The sequence below is a fragment of the Peromyscus californicus genome, unplaced genomic scaffold (genome assembly GCF_007827085.1).
Source record: "Peromyscus californicus insignis strain IS unplaced genomic scaffold, ASM782708v3 Scaffold_2__1_contigs__length_46816999, whole genome shotgun sequence".
NCBI classification, from domain to species: Eukaryota; Metazoa; Chordata; class Mammalia; order Rodentia; family Cricetidae; genus Peromyscus; species Peromyscus californicus.
The window spans coordinates 42,224,345-42,236,496 of NW_026294540.1; the positions used below are offsets into that span (position 1 = coordinate 42,224,345).

General features: G+C 47.0%; 1 long non-coding RNA gene across 1 annotated transcript in view; it reads left to right on the forward strand.

The window, feature by feature from the left end:
- The window catches only part of LOC128120491 (uncharacterized), a 53,091-nt gene that overhangs the window by 31,310 nt on the left and 9,629 nt on the right, over nucleotides 1-12,152 (forward strand). The window contains exon 2 of the long non-coding RNA XR_008221881.1: nucleotides 10,356-10,441. This is a non-coding gene — a long non-coding RNA (uncharacterized LOC128120491). The remainder of the gene's footprint in view (nucleotides 1-10,355; nucleotides 10,442-12,152) is intronic.

The window sequence follows — 12,152 nt, forward strand, 5'->3', positions numbered from 1 at the left end:
CTTTGTTAAGGGGACAGCAGATGCCAGCCTTGTGGATAAAGCAGGCAGAGAACGCACGCGGACAGGTTACAGACCTCTGTTCCTCGTTACCATAATACTGAATGCTCATCCTTTCCCAGTCACGCCAGCGAATCCGTTCTCTGCCTGCTTGCCCGCTGTTGTTTGTGCTGGAAAGAACCCGGGACCAGCCCAGAGCCACGTTGCAGGGCTCGGGACTGCTCTGAAACACTGCCACCAAGTGGCGTGATGAGGTACGACAGTTACGCAGCCCCAGACTGCAGAAGTTCAGAAGGAAAGGATGGCAAAAAAAAAAAAAAAAATCAGGCACAAAGACAGTAGCCGGCTTGGAAATGGCTAAATAGTGCAGGCCATAGGGAAAAAGGGGCGGTGGGGGGCGGAGAGCTGGAGCGTGAAGAGAGGAATTAAAAGCAATGAATTGGTTAGATGTGTAGATGTGAGCAGTTTTCTCTGGGAGCCAGAGAAGCGGGCAAGACAGCTTCTAGTCAGCCTCCATTTGGATGGCTCAGTCTGGCTTGCGCCTGGATCCTTAAGGATCCTGGGGCTCTGTTGAGCTCGGGAAGTCACTGTGCCCCCATTTCCTTGCTTTGTGGGCTGAGTCAGACCGCTGAGTCTCCCTTCAGTTGAAACACTGTGAGAATTTGTTGTTGAGAAATGCAGTACAGATTGCATACAGTTGGCAGTCCTTAAATCATTTGTGTGGCTTCGAGTTGCTGTAAGGGGAGACTTGAACACATCCATCTTGCCTGTCTTCAGCATCCTGTGGCTCAAGACTCCTCGGAAAAGTGTAGAAGAGAGTCCTCCAGGATGTGGTAACTCAGAACCTGCTGGTCAGAGCCAGCTCCCAGAGATCTGGAAGCTTCTATACTTTAGCACATGGGGAGGTGTGGCAGTCGGGGTATTGAGAGGGAATGGCCTGGAAGTGAAGCTGGTCTCTGAACTCTAAGTGAAATCAGAACCTTAATGGGTTAGCAATTGAGCAGGCCACTCTTTTCTGTAAGATTCACATTTTCAAAGGAAATTTTCTGTTAGAAGGCTCCAGAGAAATCAGAAATGTAAGAATCTGGGCAAATAGGAAAATTCCCAGGTCCCACGGCCTTACCTGATGATTCTTACCCATTGTTACTCACGGGCACTTCTTGGGGAAAATCATATGTGACGGCTGTTTTAAACACTAGTCTGGAAGAAGATGTGGGATCAGGCTCTGTTTGAAGAAATCCAGGTTGCATTTCCTCCTTCATTTAGGGTTTGATGGCCCTGCTTATCTAAAGTGTTCACGTTGTGAACAGTGGCGGGGCTGGGGATTTAAATTGTGTCTTGATGGAATTTGAACCAAAACATGCTGCCCAGTGCCACTTTATAAGCCGAGCATCATCAAGCTAGCTGCAAATACCTCGAGGGGTCCTTGCTCGCTGTTCAACATAAATCAGTAAAATGACGGGCAATTGACTTTGAAGACAGCTCTCACATGGCTGAGTGGCTGGAGCTGTTGGAAGCAGATGAGGCCATTTTCCTGTAAACATGCTTGTGATTAGCAGCAGAGTAAACAGTGGATTGGGCTGTATCTTCCAGACTCTTGCCTACCCTGGATCTCTCATTAGGCGGAAATCAACACGGCCGTCAGTGCAGGGAAGTTGTCAATTGGAAGACCTAAGTTTGTGTTTCAACACCTGGTGAGTACTTCTGGCTCCCCCGTGAAGGAAAATGAGAAAGATACTTGGTTTGACTGTGTTTTCATGGAGAGATAAAACAGGAGTGTGGCCATCAGAACCTTCAGAGCAAAAGCTGGTCATCTGTGCTATGATGCCATTTTTACAACATTTGGCAGGGCTCAGAGTTCACCTTAATGGAAAGGGGCATGTTTGAGAGATTGACACCTGACAGTGTCCCATGATGTTACAACTTTTATACCTAAAGACACCAGGAGGGTCACATGGACGGTTATACTGATGCACAGAGCATGCGGGCGCTGTCAAGGAAGCCTGCAGATCTGCTCCAGGGTGGCCTCCCGAGCCACAGAGCCCTGGGTTGTTATATCAACGGATTGTTATCTTCACCACAAGTTGGGGTTTCCATGGAGAACATTAAGTGTGCTAAAACAAGTAAGTGTGCAGACTGTAAGTATCCAGCCTGTTTGTGACCTGGAATTTGAACTGAAACATGCCCAGTGCCACCTTCTAAGCTGGGAATCATCAAGCTAGCTACAAATACCTCAAGGGGTCGCTTCATTTGGATCCCTTCAAACTCATTCTGGCTACAGCAGGACTTTCAGCAAGCGAGAGAGAGAGAGAGAGAGAGAGAGAGAGAGAGAGAGAGAGAGAGAGAGAGAGGAGGGAGAGAGAGAGATTATAAGAGTGCATAGACTTCCTTAGTAGGCAAAGCCTTAATAAGGAAGTATAAAATCTCCCGACTCCCCAAACCTAGCTGTTTTCTTGTTTTATTTTATCCCAACTTGAAACCTCTCACGCTACAACTTCAACCATTTAAGAAAGTTCAATCAATAGGAAGGAATCAATGAAAATGGAATGGCTCATCGCCGCAGGGATGCCCAGAAGTCACATGGGAATGCCATACTCGACTGGCATTTGCCGGGAGGAATGGCCCGGTGGCTGTCTCAGGGTCCCATTCCTCAGAGGTAGTTGTGTTGTAGGAATGAGTTGGCAGTCATGGTCCAGGGCAGGTCCCATTTGCTTTAAACTGGTGTTCCCTTTTAAAAGTGGGTTGCCTCTACTCCCTGGGGTCCTGCCCTGGGGAAGGCTAACTTCAGGGAGATCAGTCCCATCCTGCCTGTTGAGCAGCGGGAATCTGTAACCACTTTCTTCCTGTGAGTCTTTGCACACCTTCCTGAACCATCTGAATCAGAGTGTCTCTGTTTCCAAGTTCGGGATTAAAATTGGGCTTTCTCTACAGTGTAGTGGCAAGGGTTGAATGGAGCCTTCTAGGTTCAGTGCTTGGCTCCAGACCAGCTGATGGGGTGGGCAGGAAGGCTGGGTCCGTGCTCATGGCCAGGACCTCCGGAAGAGTGCAGAACCAGCGTGGGTGACTCTGTGGATGACAGAGACTGAGGCCCACCTGGTGTCTGCCTTTCCGTTTGGGCACCTGGGACCAGCCCTGCCTCCCTGGAGCAACAGCGAATGAGTTAGGCACCACTGTTGGGGGGTGGGAGTGGGGGTGATCCAGGAGCCTGAGTGGGCGTGTCCCACGGGCATGAGAACACCCATGGGGATGTGTGGAGGGAACCTGCCTGTGTCAAAGGCATCTGGGACCAGGAGACGGCGGCATCAGACACGGTAATTCCTGCCTGCCTGCTGGGAGGCTCTCGCTGGTTATGTCCAAACATGCTTCCCTCTCTTCTTCCCCTTGGCTGCCTTTGAACTTTGAACCCAGAAATACCTGCCAAACGACAGCAAACACACACAGGGAATGACTGCTTTTGTGGGACCGGGTCCACGTGGCCCGCCTTGGTTCCTGGGTCCACGTGGCCCGCCTGATTCCTGGGTCCACGTACAGCTGCTCCCGACGCAAGGTGGCTCTCAGTCCCAATGAGGAAGTAGAGTAATGTGTGCAATATGCTGTTTTGGCAGAAAGCTATGAGTTTTCGCCTGGGATGTCTGTCACCGGAGCCCATCCAATTAACTCGCTTGTCGGGAAATCAGAATAAATATCTTCGAGGAAGCAGCCGAGCCTTCGCACAGCCTTTACTTCCTGTTTGTTTTCGAGGTCAGGCAAGTCTGCAGTTGCCTGGCCAGAGAAGGAGAGAACACAAGACTTAGTTCTGGCTTTGCCCTTGCGGGGAAGAAAGGGGGTCCCATGCATTTTGGACCAGGGGATTCTGGCAAGCTTCCTTTTTAGGAGGAAGTGTGGAGACACCCTGGCAGAGTCCTCCTAGCTGTGACTTGTGCTGGCAATGAGTCAGGAACAAGGCCTGGAGGAGTTGGTACCCTCCTTGACAGAGAATGTGCCAGGTTGGCAGTGCTGACTGGCACACTGAGTGGTGACATAGCCTCCAGGGTACCAACTATGCTGGGAACCTCGGCATCTGTGGAACTCCCTGTGAGAGATGGCATCCCTCTGTACTGTCTGGAATCTGCATGTGTGGGTTCTCAGGGCCAGCACCCATTTCAGCCCCGGGCAAGGGGCTTTGAGTACCGTTAATAGCACATGATGCTTGCAGAAGAATTCTGTGGGTAAAGCTATGGGCACTCCCTGGACCTGCATGCCTGTTTACTTTGCTCTTCGTCCTGTGGCTCTCAGAATTTGGATCCTTGTCACAGTGAGATGAAACCCAAAGCCCTTTTCACGGGCAGCCTGCCCTCTCCAGTTCTGAAGGATCCTAAGGCTTTATGCAGCATGAGGGACAGCAAGGAGAGTGTTTTCAGCTGTCCTTGAGCAGGGGCATCTTCTGCACACCTTTCACAGGCCCAGAGTGCTTCTCACACACCCTCCACAGAATCTCAAAGGCCCTGCCTCCCTTTTCCAGGACGCACCCCCCGGACCTTGCAGGGGTGTTTCTTCAACAGTGATGGGAGAGCCCCACCCAAGGCAAAGGCACAGTTGGACCTGGGCTCTCTGCAACAAAGCACCTCAAATAATGATGCCTGGGAGCAGAGACGGCCATGCCCGCTGTCTGTTGTTCCTCGCTCATGGCAGCAGGAGTCAAAGGCGCTTTCTTCAAGGACTGCACATTAAGTTTGTCTTTGTGCTTCTAGCTGCTTCCATTTCAAAGGCTCTGCCAGGGAATCTAGGGAGTCATTCCTGGACCCGGCAGGCGTCTCCATGGTGACAACTGAGCAGGCCTGAGGGGGAGAGGCACTCAGCACTTTCCCACAAGTTCCCTTTTCTGATTTTTTTCCCTCCTATTTTTTCCAATAGTTACTAAGGCTGAAAATTGAGCTTAAAAAGTAGGGTAAAATGGGAACTCCCTAAACTATTTTATAGAAAACCCATTGTATATAAATACATTGTCATTACCCACCTCAGTGGAGTATAATATAGCCTGAGAAGTACAATCTTTTTTTCTCTCTGTCCCTTACCACTGTCTGAAGAAGGGATGGAGTCTACTTTTCCTGTTTCCATCTGTGTACAGGCTCTGGTGAACTGCCACAGCCTGCTTGCAGATGTCTGCATCCTTTACCCCTACCACAGTGGATGGAAAACCTGTCCAATCAACCACTGCATCGGTGGCAGAGGTTGACCAGGAGTTGTAAAACATCTCACTGTTGCTTGCCAGACCCACCAGAACTGGTGTGTTCTTACAGTGCTCCTGATGTTCACGTGCATAGAACAGTCCACCTGCTGTATGCTGGGAGAGTCGTCGTTGGTTGATGTCACTGTGCAAACACTGGAGAGGGTACTTGCACAACACTGGAGTCTGTAGGCGGGTCTTTTCACACGGTCAGCTTTACACAATCAAGAGGCTCCTGTAGATAGTAACAACCTAAGGGCTGCCTCTGTTGTAACATGGCCCCTAGTTACAGTAAACTTTAAAGAAAAAAAAGTATTATTTATGAGTAGAAGGAGTATACTCTAAAATAACCATTACATTTAATAGAACGGTGACATGAAGGGTAATGGGATTCTTTTGAGGAACCAGGGTTCCCCAGAGAGCCACACATATGTAGAAGATTCTGCAGGCTGATTGACCAAGTAAAACTTATGTGATTGTGGAAAATGGGAATGTTGCAGATGGAAAGCCAAAATTATCTGGGGCTATTTGTTTCTCAGCTCTGTATCTACCTCAGTGTTCTTTTTTATTTATTTTATTTTTTTTTGGTTTTTCGAGACAGGGTTTCTCTGTGTAGCTTTGCGCCTTTCCTGGAACTCACTTGGTAGCCCAGGCTGGCCTCGAACTCACAGAGATCCGCCTGGCTCTGCCTCCCGAGTGCTGGGATTAAAGGCGTGCGCCACCACCGCCCGGCTCAGTGTTCTTTTGATACTGGTGGGTTTCAGGGTTCTGTGATTACCTCTGAACGGCTTCCGTGTGCTTGTGTCTCAGAAAGATGGAGACGTGTGGATGGTTGGTAGCAACTAATGGAGAGCATTCATTGGGGAAGAATACACTTCCATGGGAGGAGTAGGCCAGCACTGAGGGCAAGTCTGCAAGCTTAAGGGCAACCACTGTGCAAAGGGTGGGGGTTTTTACGTTGCACAGTGTGGCTTTTGGCTCATTTGCATGGCACAGGATTTCTCACAAATGCAGTTACCGGCTCTGCATACTCCATGCGTTTAAAATTAGCATTTTAAATCTCTACCCAGGGGGTGTGTGTTTTAGTTTTATAATGAGCTGCAGATCACCTTCACACAGTCTGGGATGCCCTCTGTGCTCCAGCCAGTTCTAGTTGTTTTGGGTGCAGTGTGTTGTGTTGGAAGAGGGAGGGTTCCAGCCCTCCTCTTGCCTGATGGATCTCTTTCCCGTGCCGACTGGGCAGCTTTTATGGCTCTCACTCTCTGACCTGTTCTCCCCCATTGTTTTGACTACCAGGTGAAGGCGTTGTAAGGCACTAACCTAGCAGACCACTAGCTTCCACAAACGCAGAAACTAGGAGCATCATCATTAGAACCTATAGCCGAGCTTTCCCAGTTTGCTGTGACCTGCTCACCAATGTGTTTGGTGGAATGCATTGATTTAGTCTTTTGTTCTGTGACTGCAGAGTCGATGTAGCCACCTCCATGGTGGAGTGTGTCATTGGGGGCAGCTTGAATCTGTGTTTCTGGGTCATGGTCACTCACACTGGGCTCCGAATAGACTATTACTCCCTTTGGAGTGAGAGCTGTTTTGCGTTGACACACCATGTTCAAGCATCACGTGGTGTACACAGTGGATGTGCTGAGCTTCATTCAGCTAGCAGTCGGTATAGGAGGTGTGTTCACACCAGCATCGGCAGAAACGTGAGTGGTGGGCTGTGTTACATGCCGTGACAACTTCTGAGTGAGAATTCTTCAGCTCCATTGTCCTTGACTGAAACACCTGGCTAATTAAAAAAAAAAAAAATATATATATATATATATATATATTTATTTATTTATTTATTTATTTTAGTTTTATGTATAAGAGTCTTTGCTGGCATATATGATTGTGTGCAAAATCCAGGAAATCCAGAAGAGGGCATTGGATCCCCTGGAACGGGAGTTACAGACAGTTGTGAGCCACAGGGTGGGTGCTGGAAATGGAACCTGGGACCTCAGCCAGTGCTCTTAATAGCTGAGCCATCTCTCCAGCCCCACCTGGCTAATATTTTATGCTACATAAATAGGGCACAAATATTACCATTACTATTTTGGCCACAAGGCTCTTAGCATGAATCTAAGGGATGTTTCAAATGGAACCAAATGTTAAAATTGTCACTAGTTTAATGTGAAATGATGGGCATGAGGATGTTTGTATGGTCTGTTGAGAAGATAAGTCTTGCATCTTTTATAATGGTGTATTGCTGCAATACACCCACATTAGTGGAAATTAGCTACCAGCAACATGAAAACTGGAATTCCTTTAGTCCTCTTATTCCTGCAGACTGAAGCAGGACATTTGGCCTGGAGCTCTACTTCCATCTTTTTCAGAGTTCCCAGGGGTGCCTCTCAGTGTTCTATTGTACAAGGCATGCCTATTTTCCATGGTGGCTATTGTAGGGTGTGTGTGTGTGTGTGTGTGTGTGTGTGTGTGTGTGTGTGTGTGTGTGCATGTGCGCATGTGCACGCGTGCGCACAACATGCCTTGCTTTGCTACGTTAGTTGTGAGAGGGCAGCCCCAAAGCAGGCTGCCTTGGCTTCCATTCCTACACCAAACTTTCAATTTTTCCTCACAATGATGTCTCCTTCTATCAGACTCAGCGTTACCCATCCTATGGGCTCTAGGAACCCCAGAAAGTATAGTCCATATCTTTGTACTTAGACGCTTCTCCTGCACAACGGAGGCTTTTCTAATGGGTCAAGCTCATGCAAGCTTACATCAGATCTTAGGACATGTTTTTCTGGGAGCCATAAAACCTTTGAAAGATTACTAACCCTTTCTCAGAAAACTGTGTACAATGGGGAGATTTCACAGAGAAACTATGGGGTTATGGCTTACCAGGAAGAATCTTGCCTTTGGAGAATTTTTCTCTCAAGAACTTTCTAGCTCCAGCTGTGGATTTTGGTCTAGCCCAACTCACAAGCTGCCAGACACACCCAGCCATAGACAAGTCCCTTGTGAGTGTGGCTCAGGCCAAGCAGACGCCCTTAGAACATGCACTGCTTATTTCCCATATTCCGGAATATGTACAAGCAGGAAAGGCAAGAGTGTCTACTTAAGCCATCCCCCAAGGTCTGCATACGAAGGCCTCATTCCAAATCCAGCTAGCCAGGATTCCTGCAGCTGTGAAGGGAGAATCCCAGACAGTGTCTCTTGAAAAGACTTATAGGAGTCCCGTGTGCTTTAAAAGTCACACGTACAGGCTGGATATGGTGATACACACTTGCAATCCCAGCACTCAGGAGGCTGAGGCAGGAGGATCATGGGTTTGGTGCTAGCCTGGGCCCCACACTAAGTCTCATCGCACAAAGCAGCAGACGAGATCACACATACCCTTATACATTTCTGATTGTTGCTTTCTTGGTCACAGTCTAAATTTTATCTAGCTTCCTCTGCCCTGCGCAACATCCTTCAGCTCCTAGGTACTGTTTGTATTCATCTCTGAAGGCAGCTGTAACTAATTAACCCAAATATGGTGACTTGAAATAACAAAAATTCATTCTCCCACAGTTCTGGAGGGCAGATATTTGCCAGGAGAGCCATGTTCCTCCTAAGAGCTCTCAAGGGGATATTTTCTAGTTTTGTCCAACTTCTGATAGTTCTGGAGGTTCCACACCAATGGCTACATAACTCCAGTCTCAGACTGCAACTTTACATAGTTCTTTTCTCTTCCTGTGTGCCCCTCCTGTGTGTACCATTGAATTTAGTTAGGGTCTACCCAGCTAATCCAGTTTAATCTTCTTTGTTTGCTTCCCCAGATTTGGAGTCACCCAGGAGACACACCTAGGGGGCGGGCATATTTGAGAATGTTTCCAGGGAGGCTGATCTGAGGGAAAACAAACCCTCAAATGTGGGTGGCATCATTCCATGGGCTGGGGTTAAGGGCTAGCCAGGAAGAGGAAATGGGGAAAGTGAGTTGGGCACCAGCATTCTCTCTCTGCTCCCTAACTGAGGGCATAATGTGGCTTGCTGCCTCCTGCTCCCACTGCTACAGCCGGAACTGTTCTCGCTGCCGTGATGGGTCACCCCTCAAACTGTACGCCAAAACAAACCCGTCATGGCTTACGTTGCTTCTTTGTCACAGTGATGAGAAAAGTAACTAACACACCAGGGTACCTCATCCAAAGCTGTATAACTTGTGTAGATCTAAAAAGCGCCTCCTTTCCAAGTGAAGCTAAGTTCACAAAGAATTTGGGTTCGGTGTATGGAATGTTTTTCCAAGGGCCACTGTTCAGCCCACCCTAGTGTTGTTTGTTCATAGCTCACAGGGGCTGGCACATGCTTATAGTTCATTTGTTCTGCTGGTTTGAACTTGAACTTGGACCCAGGGGCTCTATCTGCATCATTCTAGGGCTCCATGTCTTTGCACGCCATGATTATAAAAAATAGCAGCTAAACTGATTAAATAGTTTCTTAGCTCCCATTGGGTTCCTGTTGAAGTATTTTATACCATTGTTTCAATTCACCACATTTCAAGTATGCCAGAACTTCCTAGGCATGAGCAAATACGTTTTTTTTTTTTTCCAGCCTTTTTCTTCCTGTGAATTGGGTCTTCTTAGACCTAGAGGGTCTGAAAGTAAGTTAATTTGATTGAGATAACTTTTCATGTATGAATTTCCTTATACTTAGGATAAAAAGATACGCATTTGCCGGGCGGTGGTGGCGCACGCCTTTAATCCCAGCACTCGGGAGGCAGAGCCAGGCGGATCTCTGTGAGTTCGAGGCCAGCCTGGGCTACCAAGTGAGTTCCAGGAAAGGCGCAAAGCTATACAGAGAAACCCTGTCTCGAAAAACCTAAAAAAAAAAAAAAAAAAAAAAAAAAAAAAAAAAAAAAAGATACGCATTTATAGGCTATGTATGACTGTATAAATGAGTGTATATATGTTAATTTCCGACAGTGACTGTGGTGGTTTGAATGATAATGGCCCCCATAGGCTCATATATTTGCATGCTTAGTCCCCATTGATGAAGTCTCCACTGTTTGGGAAGGATTTGGAGGTGTGGCCATGGAGGAAGTGTGTCACTGGGGGTGGGCTTTGAGGTTTCAAAAAGCCCACACCAGGCCTAATTCTGCCTATCTCTATCTCTCTATCTGCTGCCTGTGGATCAGAATGTAAAACTCTCAGATACTGCTCCAGCACCATGCCTGCCTGTCTGCTTCCTGCCATGATGATAATGGACTAACCCTCGGAAACGGTAAGCCACCTCAATTATATGCTTCCTTGGTCTTGATGTCTCTTCACAGCAACATAACAGTGACTAAGACAGTGATTTCTAAGTGTTAGCAACGTACTTTTTATTTCTTTAAAAACACAATGGGGTGGGAGCTGGGGAGATGGCTCTGTGTCGAGAGTGCATGCTCTTTTGTAGAGAACTCCAGTTCAATTTCCAGCACCAACATGGCAGCTCACAACTGTCTGTAGCTCTAGTTCCAGGGGATCAGTTCCCTCTTCTGTTCTCCATAGGCCTCAGGCACACACACACATACACACACACACACACACACACACACACACACACACATACACACACACACACACACACACACACACACACAGAGTGTACATATATACTTTGCAGGCAAAACACCTATATTAAAAAATAAATCTTCAAAAATCATATCTAGGTGTGATGTTTCTAAAAAATGAAGGACAAAATTTAAGCTTTCCTATTAAATGTGCTAGGACAGTGGGTTTTCAACCTTCCTGATGCTACAACTCTTTAATACAGATCCTTATGTGGTGGGGATCCCCAACCATAAAATTACCTTCATTGCTACTTCATAACTGCAATTTTGCTACTTTTACAAATCATAATGTAATATCTGATATTCAGGATATCTAATATGTGACCCCTGTGAAGGGCCATGCAAACCCAGAGGGGTCGCAACCCAGTCGTTGAGAATGACTCACATGTTGAGAACCACGGTGCTAGGACATATTACTAGCCTTTCAACTGGAACGGTCTTATTTGACAGGGTTAAAAGCATCAGTGAGAACAAGCTTGACTCCATGGGCAGGAACTTTGAAAAACAGCCTGTCCCTGGTGTGTGTGACATGCACGGTATGTACCTTGACGTTGAACAGCTGGCTATCTGTGATTTATGAAATGTTTGGAGACTGGAATCCCAAAACAGGAAGCCTCTGAATTTTTTCTCCCTTAATCATAGTGACAATTATTTCAATTTGCTTCATCTCCACTGTTTTTATTCCAAATTCTTTTCAAAATCATGCTTCTTGGAGCAGAGCTTTATTAACAGTTTTTAATCATCATTTATCCATTTTCCAATGAGCAAGCCACAGAACAGCCAGAAAAGAGACAGAGAAAAAAGACAAATCCCCTGTCTTCAATGCTCAAAGCTTACCACATGTGACTGATCAAGAAACACTGGTCTGCCTGGCTATGCTTTAATGGAAGTGTGCGTTGTGGTCTTGAAGTTTAAGACGCATTAACATCAAGTCTTTCAACTTCATGCAGTAATAAAAGCCAGTAAGGAGGGCATCAATCGACTAAGACAGACTCTGCTATATGAAAAAGCCTGCCCTCTACCCAAGGGAGGCAGAGTCTATGTCCAAGCAGAAAGCATGGTCAGAGCTGCCTCCTTGGTGTCAAGTTCCCTCTTCTGCAGGGACTGTGGGGCCCCTGGACATCTGTTAGATCATGTTCAAATAGGCTAAGTGCATCTGTAGAGAACTAGACAACTGGTCAACCACAGAGCTGGACACTTTCATTGTTTCAGAGTACTTTGTGTTTTACTTTGAAATTCATTGTCAACTTTGTTTTTGACTTCTTGGGCTTAGTTGTTTGAAACTCGAAAGCAGTTGTACAACAGCAAAAGTTAGCCTTATCAGTAGGTTTGTGTCACTGCTTTAGGCTTCTTTCCTTGCTGTCCACTGACTGCAGGCAG